Below are 10,136 nucleotides of genomic sequence, written 5' to 3'. Positions count from 1 at the left end.
GGCAGGTGAGAGCACAGACTCTCCCCCAGGGGCTGAACCCCAGGGTTCAACTCCCAGGCCCAACACAGGGGAGCTCTGTGACCTGATCTCTCTGTGCTTCAGTTTCCTCATCCCCAAACACAAGCAATGAAAAAATTGTCAGGATCATTTAAGTTCATCAGTACAGTCATGATTTGTAGTTGCTTGATATTTTGGAAGGCTCAGCTCCAGCACACCATGAGGACCAAAATCTACAGATGCGCAGGTATCTTGTACAAAATTGGATAGTGTTTATATATGCACATCCTAATGTATACTCCAGATCATATCTATATTACTTATAGTATCTAACACAATGTGATGCTATGTAAGTAGTGGTTATACTATATTGCTTAGCGAATCATGACAGGAAAATATCTGCACACATTCAATACAGATGCTTTTTTTTTTTTTCAAATACTTTTGGTCTGAGGTTGATTGAACCCACCATGCAGGGTCTACAGACACAGGTTCCCTGCTGTATACCTGAAGGAATTGCAATCATGCCTAGCTCTCTCGACCACGGCTCCATATGCTTTAACTGTTGTTGCTACAATTTCAAGGCACTCACAAAGCTCGAAATTTGAAAGTGCAGAAGTCAAGGGTTTGGTGTGAGACTTAACTTTCCCACTAAATGTAGCTCCTTCTAAGAATAGAACAGAGAAGGCTTTCCCAGGGAACAGCACTGAGAAGAACATTCCTTCCCTTCTCTCCACAACCCACTTGTAGCCCTCCTTCGGTTCCCCTGGGATCCTTTGCTAACTGTTCCAGCCCGCACAAGCCCCTCAACATGCTCACAGCCCCAGGAAAAAGGCTTGCATCTTCTGTCGCCTCACCTCATCCATCTTCCCTCTGCCTGCGCTGCCTCTCAGGTCTCCCTAGAGCCCTCTCTCATCACCCACTGGGCAGGTACAGGGGGAAGCCAGGTGCTCCCAGCTTCAGGCTTAGAATTAACTTCCTCACTTACCCTGTAGCCCTTAGCCACCAACAGCTGAGGAGTAGAGACTGGAGGGCATGAGAAGTAGAATGAGGTGGGGCACCACCCAAACTGGGGCTCTCCCAGGTATCCTGGATAATAGGTCCTTCTGACCCCTCCATCCTGGAGCCTGAGAGAAAACCATCTCTTTTACCCAGAGTGAGCAATAACCAGCCTTCCCCCATGCACACGCTAAAGGCCAACTCCTACATCTTTCACATGTTCTCACCAGCTTGAGCCATCAATGGTTCATGACTATCCCATCAGGCAGCTTGTCCTGATGGCAGTACAAGTGCCACAGTCCCTCACGAGACAGTCCCACACATACCCACAGTGTTTGAAGCTGCCCAACAGCAAGATGTGAATTATAACTCCATCATGAACATGCTAAACCAGAATTTTCTGTTAAAAAGTACTACATGTTCTTATAAAATTTTGGAGCACTATTGACAAGCACAAAGAAAAAAACTAGAAATGATTGATACTTCCATGATACATGGCTAATGACATGCAAAGTGCTTCTATCTTGTCATCGTAGATAGATGTCTTAGAGGTGTGGGCTTCAACTACACCCAGGACAAGGAACTGACACCTCTGTGCCTATTCCCAATAAGTAGCACTGAGTATATTCATGTGACCCATGAGACTCCTGTGCCAAACTCAAACCAAGACATACCTAGGGTTCAGACATACAGGCTTGTACGATAAACCTGCATGGTTGGGCTGGAGAGATGGCTCAGTGGTCTAAAGCACCTACTTAGAACAAGCTTAGCAAAGCATCAGGGACCGCGGTTCAATCCCCCAGCACCACGTGCCAGCCAGCCCCGCCCCCTGGTGGGCTGAGCTGGCCACACACACACACACTCTTTCTCTCTCTCTCTCTCTCTCTCTCTCTCTCTCTCTCTCTCTCTCTCTCTCTAATAAATAAATAAATAAAATTAAAAAAAATAAAAATAAAATAAACCTGCATGGTTATTGGTATATGTCAGCTTGGTGAGGCTGTGGTGCCTTGTATGGCCAAACACTTGCCGAGATGACGTTATAACATATTTTAAAAATGTGATTTGCACTTAAGTCAGTAGACTTTGAGTAAAGCTGATAACCCCCTGCCCTCCGTATGTGGGTGGGCCTTGTCCCATTAGTTGAAGGCTTCAAGAGTAAAGAGAGGTTTTCCGAAAGAAGTAACAACTCACCTTCCAGACTGGAAGCCCTGCTGGTGTGGCCATCCTGCCACACCTGCACTGCAGATTTCATACTCAAGACTGAGCTTCCACCGGAGCTCAGTGTGCCTTGTGGATGCAGGATTTGCCAGCCCCCATAATGCTGTGAACCAGTTTCCTAAGCCAAATCCTTCCACATATGTGTTCTCCTGATTCTATTTCTCTGAAGAACTCTGTCCTTAATCCTGCCAGAGTCACAGTCAGGGACAGCAGAGCCAGGCACAGTCTGTGCAGAGCCATGGGTGCTGGTCAGGGCAGGAGGAGGGTCTCACCACAGGGCTGCACCACTGCTCTGTGGCAAGGACAGGGGTCCCCTGAGTCCTGTGCAAGCCAGAGAGGAGAGACATGCGTGGGATAAAGAAGCTGGGATGCTGCTAGGAGGCGACCATGAGAACAGGAGCCTCTTGAGCTCATAAGTGACCAGGGAGGCTGCTGACCCTCCCCAGGGAAGTAGGATGGCGTGCTCACAGCAGTCATATCCCATCCCAACGGACAGCGGTCACCACAGGCTAAGAGAGATGGATGGGGAGGTAAGGAGAGAGCAGCCTCGCACAGTGAGGACCCAGTGTCTTCTTCTCCCAGACCTCAGTGTGGGGGCTGGAAGGCAAGCAGACAGTGGGCACAGGATCCTGCTCTGCCTTCCCTGAGCTCTGAGCTGCTCCTTGCTCTGCCCTATTTCTAGCCTCAGCCTGCTGATGACCGCATGTGTTGGGAAGGTGGAGGGACAAGCCAGGAGGTGAAAGCTGCTGTCCTCATGGCACCAACATCCCCTCTTTTATCATTCCCAGAGCCTTGCCTTGTTCCAGAAGCCACTGAGGACCACGGAGAAGATCAGAGTGGAAGGAAGTGGACTCCAGTCGCTGTCAGACATGGCTAGCTTTGGCCAATGGAGCAAAGCACAGCCTCCACAACCCGTGGCCACAACGACAATCAGAATGTCAGCCTGAAAGGCCACCAGCTCATGCCAGAGAAAGCTGGGGAGGGAAGCCAGACCCCTGAGAATCCAAACTTCTCCAGCCCCGTCCATGACCCAGGAGTGACGAGAGACAGCTGGCATGGAGTTGAGCCTCACCCCATGTGACAGACGAGAAGCTCAAGGTCCTGGCGAAGCCATGTTTTCCCAGGGTTTTCCCTGCTGAGCAATGCGGTGGGACGGGAACACTCCCTCCCACTCCCTGTTCAGGCCTCACAACACGGGCAGAGGACAAACTCCCCAGCTGCAGTCCTTACTCCTCCCTAACTCGGTAGTGGCAGCCACCAGGAGAGCAAGACAGTGTGGCCTTCCTGGCACATTTTGCCCTGCTGTGACAGAAGACCATAGGTTGATTTATGAGGTCAGAGACTTAGTTTTTGCAGTGCTGGAGGGAAAGAAGTCACAAGGTCAGAGAGCGTTCGTCTATCAAAGGCCTTCCTGCTGCACCGTAACATGCAGAAGGCATTACGGCTCTCCTTATAAAAGCTAACTCCAGGCATGGTGCCGCACGCCTAATCCCAGCACTCTGGAGGTTGTGACAGCAGGATTGCTGCAAATTAGAGACCGGCTGGGGGCTGCAAAGTGAGCACAAGGCCTGCCCAAACTGCCTAGCGAGACCCTGTCTCAAAAAAGAAACAAAGAAAGACTTAATTCCACCCCCACCCTCATGACCCCTAGTACTTCCCCTTGACATCTGGATTTGGAGACTGTCTCCAGTACATGAACTTAGGAGGGCTGAAAGCTGAAAGTGGGGGGGGGGGTCGGTGGTGGAGCACTTGCCTAGCATGTGTGAGGCCATAGATTTGATCCCTAGTACTAGGTAGGAAAGTCAATTAATGAAACACATTCAAACCACAGCATGGCATCTGGTGTCCCATGGCTCAGTTTTTTGTCCTCCCATGGTCCAAAGCAAGAGCAGCTACTCTGGACATGGGTGGTTCCTTTAACAAAAGCCACCTCCCTGCCCTGCCAGTCTGCTACCACCTGCCATAGTCTTGTCCTATGTGCAGACAGGTGTGCCCCGAGCTGCCCACACCTTGGCCTCACTGGTGACCATAAGGGCTGAGCTGAGGCCCCACCAATCACACAGAACACGTGCCTTTTACTGACCTGTCCCCTCCAGCTCCTACCCTAGGGGGACCCCAAGGTGGAGACCTAGCAAATCACCCCAGAGCAGGGTCATGCTAAGCCCCAGAGGAGAAAGGGTCCTCGGCTCAGCTCTCTGCAGGCAGGAGACAGGCTCTGAGGATAAACCCTCCTGCAAGTGGCAGGTGCCAGGCCTCCCTGGGCCTTGTGCTCTACCTGTACAGTGGGAACATGAACTGACTGACTGTGGAAGAGCTGAGGTCCAGCTCCTTTTCTCTGGGGTGCAGCCTTAAGAGCAGAACACAGAGCCCCACTCTGTCCCCTCTGGACAGCCTCCTGCCTGGCCCTCTTGCCTCTGGGTGCACTCCAGCCAAACTTTTTTTTTCTTTTTTGCAGTACTGAGGATTGAACCCAGGGTCTTCACACTGACCTAAAACCCCAGCCCTTATTATTTTCATTTCAGGACAGTGTTTCACTAAATTGCCCAAGGTCCAAACTTGCAATCCTCCTGCCTCAGCCTCCCAGAGGGCTGAGATTGCAAGCATGAGCCAGCTTCCAGCCAAGCCTCTCTTCTCTGCTGCTCCATGCTGCAGATCCCTCCTGTGACCAGAGCCTGCACGGATGCCAAACCCACGCCACAACCTGAGTTCTGCCCACTCCACTTCTCCCAGTCGCTCCTGTTAAGGACTGAATGTGTGTGTGCCCTACTTTGACGCGTGGAAATCTAGGCTCTTATGTCTCCCACCATCCCTCACGGACTCCAGCCCTGCAAGCTGCCTGCAGGGTCCCAGCCCCGGGTATCTCCTCTCCCCAAGACCCCTGCACTTACCTGTGCATCACCCTCACCATCTTGAACTCAGCAGCCTCCTGCCCTGCCCTCCCTGACTGCATGCCTGAATAGGATACTGGTGACAACACACTCACTGCCCCTGGCGACCTTGGTGTGCTTGTTTATCTGTCCCCCCATGACACTGGGATCACATTGTGTCTTTCCTTCCTGTACCCTGTGCTTGCTAGTTGCTCAATAAATAAAATAGTATTAAACTAAAGACTGTTCTACCTTCTAGTGTGGTGCTCTTGTAGGGCCCAGGAGAGGCACAGGCGAACACATCCAGAGCCTGCCCACTGAGTAAGTGGTTCCTCCATCCTTCTGTTCCTCACCGCTCTGCACTTCTTTCCTGGAGACCCTACATACATTCAGTCACTCAACAACCATTTGATAGAGTCTGTCCTGTCATGGTACCCAGGGTCAGACATCTATGAGGTCATGTACATGAAAAATTTTTAGTGTTTACTGACTTTGAACTGGATAAAACAAAATAAAACTGCACACCAAATAACAATATTTCCATCAAGGATGGACTACAGAGACAATGGTGGCCTGATGCCATTATGTCAGCCAACAAAGCTGTAGCTGTGGTGGTTCATATAAGGACACTGTGACAGTCACACAATCATCTCACCTCATGACGCATCCTCAGAACCTGTCCCCATTGTTAAAGGACATGCGGCTGCAACAAAAGAGATGCTCCACCACATTTCTTGGCAGTGGCTGTCCCTGTAAGTCCTTGTTCCATCCCTGTGGTGGCCCTCCATGGGAGGTGCTCTCATATGATTTTGCAGGCAGACAACAGAAGGGGAGAGAGAAAGGCACTAAGTTGTGCATCATAGGGCTCCCAGGACCGCTGAATGAGGAGAGTTGCTGGCCTTCTAGGTCAGACCCTCTCCCCAGGGCCAGCAGTGGCCTGTCCTGAACCACCCTTGGGATCCCCTCCATGAGCCTCTGCCCAGCCCAGCCCAAGGCACCTGCTCCTTGGAGGAGCCTGCACATAGGACAGGGGGACAGCTGTGAAACCACAGACACGACAACTGGACCCAGGCCCAAAGCTACTCGGCACTGGAGCCTGAGCTATTCCGGAAAGCACAAACCCCACAGCTGTTCTGAGGCATGCAGCCCCCCAGTCCTGTGTGAGCAGGTAAAGCTCTGCCAGCCCTGACTTAAGCCCTATTAATCAAATATGATGACTTATTTTTCTTTAAAGGCACTCCCACGTAAGTCATGGCTGGACCTAGCCTCTCTGCATCAGGAGCTGGGAAGGCAAAACAAAGAGAGAGGCACAGATCAAAGTAATATTCCACAGAAGTTGTGGGAAATAAAAATGAGTAAAATCAATGTCCCTTCTTTCCACAATGCTGTGGAACTGTCTTCTAAAATTGCAATGGCAAAAGCAAATTTTTCAGGCACAGGTTAAATTGGTGTGACCACAGCTAAAATAAGGAGATGGCTTCATATACCTGGGGACGTCACCTGGCCAGAGGTTGGGGGTGGGGGAGAGTGGCTTCAGCTGCAGGATTTGGGCACCTGAGTTGTGGTCTCAGACCCAGATCAGACATGGGGTCTGCGGGGTCTCTACAGGGCAGAGATCCTGGCTTATGCAGGCCCTGCCCTTCCCAAGACTCTTCTGTGCAATGAGAGAACCATCTCATCTCTTGCCTGAGCTGCTGTACCAGCCCTGTCTGCCTTCTAAGCTCTAGACACCACCTTCAATCCCAGACCACCCTGCTGCTCCAGCCTACATACTAGAACTTTCCCAGACCCCTCCCCTGCTGGAGACACATGCAACCCAAAAGTCCTCTCATCCTCTGGCTCTTCAAAGTCACCCTGTCCTTTCATAGCCACAGACAGGAATCCAACCACCTTCTTCCACTGTATTTACAACATCTGGGCTCTCCCCAATAGTACTGGCTCCTAAACATGGGGAGGGGGTCTCTTCTGACCTTCTTTTCCTTTGAATTCTGCTACTGCACACTTGCTGATCATTGCTATGTCAGTCAGAATTCCTTGGTAATGAGCAACAGAAACATACTGCACACTAGCCCCTCCAGAAGGGAAGATTTGTTGGAAAGCTCTGTTACGGAGGTAGAAGCAGGAGAGGCTTCAGGTCTGTGTCAGCCAGCTCACCATCAGGGAGACAAAATCCCTGAGATAAACAACCCAATGAAGGGACATTTATTTTGGCTCCTGCTTTGAAAGGTTTCATCCCTGGTCATTTGGCCCTCTCCACAGGACCTGTGAGGAGGCACAACGTCATGGCAAGAAGCGCTTGGGAGAGTACAGCTGCTCACAGCATGGTAGCCAGGAAGCCAAGAGAAAAGACCTGGGATCCATTATCTCCCTTCAGAGCACACCCGCGGTGATCTCACTTCCTCCAGCCACACCTACCTCTTAAAGGTCCCACTCCTCTCAAAAGCACCATCACCTGGGGACCAAGCCTTTAACCTATGGGTTTAGCTGTTCCTCAAACCCAGAACCTTGCTGATGAGGGCCTTTTGAGAAGATCAAGGGTAGCAAGGTAAGCTCAGCCTCACTGCTTACATTTATCAACTGTCTGGTGCCACAGGGAAGCTCTCCCACCCAGCCCTCCTTGCCCCTGAATGACACTTAAAGCCTCTGTGTCCTCATTTCTAAAGCCAGACCAGCCCCTCTACCTCTTCTCCATCTTGGAGTGCCAAGCTCAGCTTACCTCTTTCCAGTGCTTGGTTTCACTAAGCAAGCTGGGAAGGTAGAGAGGCTGTCCCGAGCAAACTCAAAGACTCCAGGGTGTTTGCTTTTTCACTGCTACTTTTCTTTTTTTTTATTAACACATTCTATTTAGAGGGGCAGATCAGACACTCCAAGCCTGTCTGAGCTCCCCAGGATGGAGTCCTCAGAGGTGAGATGAGGATTCCTCTGGAATGTGGTGCAGGAGCATCTCCAAAGAGCCAGGCAAAGCAGGACAGAGGAGAGAAAGATCCAGGCAAAGTCTGGCTTTACTGCTCCCCCAGGGAGCTGAGTCTCAATTACACCTAGGCTGTCCCACCTTCAGATACGGGAGCACCCATCAGTGGGACACCTTCAGAGATCTGAGAGGAGAAGAATCGCTGGGTACTTTGGGATTGCCACTGGGAAGATGGAAATTCTAGTTTCTGGAAGGTGATTCTCTGAAGATGCTTCCAAGCAGGGGGAAGGGTTCTATTTGAGAACATGAAGAAAGACAGGGATAAGACACTGCTGAGAAGGAATGGCCTATGTCCTCCTGAAATTCATATGTGAAGCCCTAAGCTCCAGTGAGAAGGTATGTGGCAGTGGGGCCTTGAGAGATGTCTAGCCTTGGCTGAGGTCTTGGGAGTTAGAGCCCCAGTTGCGAAGAGACCAGGACCCTCTCTTTCTGCCATGTGAGGACACAGCCGCCATCCACCAACCAAAAGCACCTTCATCAGCACAACTACATGGGAGCCTGCTGGTGGGTTCCCATCTCCAGAACACTGAGAGACAAAGTTCCTTGTTAAGCCAGCAGTGCACATCGGATCCTCCTACAGCTATAGAGAACCACACCTCCTTCCAGCTGGGGCCCAAAGTCTCTATCCCAGCCAAGTCCAAGCCAAGCCATCTGTAACTGTCCTGCTTCTGGCCACTGCCCACTGACTCCTCTGGCTGGGGTAAATGAACCCTCTGCCCCATCAGTCTAAGCCCTTCATGGTGCTCCATGAAGTCACCTGCCTCATAGGCTGGGCTGCCCAGAACCCACACTATGTCTCGCCTCCCATAATAGTTACCTACACTTCTGGATTCCCATCCCTGCCGTTCCCTAAAAGCTCACTGACAGGGCCCAACTGGTAGGACCAGCAAAGTCTTTTCCTAGCCCAGGACTTGGGGTGCACTTTCCACCCCATCATTTCCAAATGAACAGGGAGATCCGGCCAGCCTTTCCCCAGCTTTGTCCCCAAGGGCTCCCCTACACCACTTGGGTAAGCTCTGTGCCAGCAAGGAGGGAAGGGGATGAGAAGAGAAAGGGAAGGCTGCAGTGGGTCCATGCTCAGCCATGGGGCAGTCAGAGTTCAGGCCACCCTGGTGAGAAGCAGACAGTTTCGGACTTGGGCCTGTGAGACTCCAGAGGAGAGAAGCGGGGAGCTAGAAGAGTCAGGAAAGGAGGAGGGCCTGGAAGACAGAAAACAGGAGCAGGGAGCCAAGGGACCCCTGTGTGTCTGAGTTTCTTGCACTCTGCTGTGTTCTAAGGGGCCTCTCACCCCCTGCCTGCACCTCCCAGACAAAGCCCCTCTCCACTTAATCACATTCTTCACATGCTTTTCTCTCAGATCCTAACAACCCAGCTGCTGCTTAAGCTTTTAAACCCCTACCAGCCCTCACTTCAGGATTGGGTCTGCTTTGGGGCTCTGGAGACAACTCCCCACCCCCACCCCATCCCCACCCCTGTGCAGGTCTGCTCACAACTCCCCAGCCCTGGGCCCGCCCCTGCCCCAACCTGTGGAACTAAAGTCACTGGGTGAATCCAGGCATGGCTGCATTTCCTGTCACTTCCTTGCTTTCTTTGTATTTATTTGGTTTTCAACATTTTATTACCATATGAGACACACAAATAGGTTCAGAAAAATTGGAGCATGATCCAAATCACATCCATATACCATTTGCCCACGCTGACCAACGATTTAGCACCACTGAATTTTTTGTCTTGTCTATGTATCTGTCTCTCTGTGTGTATTTTCCAACTACTGGAAAATAAGTTAGAAACACAGTGGCTCTTTAACCCTAAATGTGTATTTTCTAAAAACAGGGACACTCTTACCCACCCACCATGAAGTTGCCAAAATCAGGAAGAGTGGCATTGATGTGACATGTGGGTGTAGTGGCTGATTGATTAATGGCCGTCTTCAGTGGGAATGCCCAGCTGCATGGAGTTAGCTGTTCCTGAGCTGGAAGGTGCACTTAAGGAGGACTCTTGTCAGAACAATAGGAGAAGAGGAGAGAGTTTTATGCTGGTTTCTCAGGGCTGGTCTTTCAGCCTGCCTTGCGCTCCGCTCCGTA

This window comes from Octodon degus, unplaced genomic scaffold, assembly GCF_000260255.1.
Source record: "Octodon degus isolate 3935 unplaced genomic scaffold, OctDeg1.0 scaffold00015, whole genome shotgun sequence".
Lineage (NCBI taxonomy): Eukaryota > Metazoa > Chordata > Mammalia > Rodentia > Octodontidae > Octodon > Octodon degus.
Note: the sequence above shows the minus strand (reverse complement) of the source record.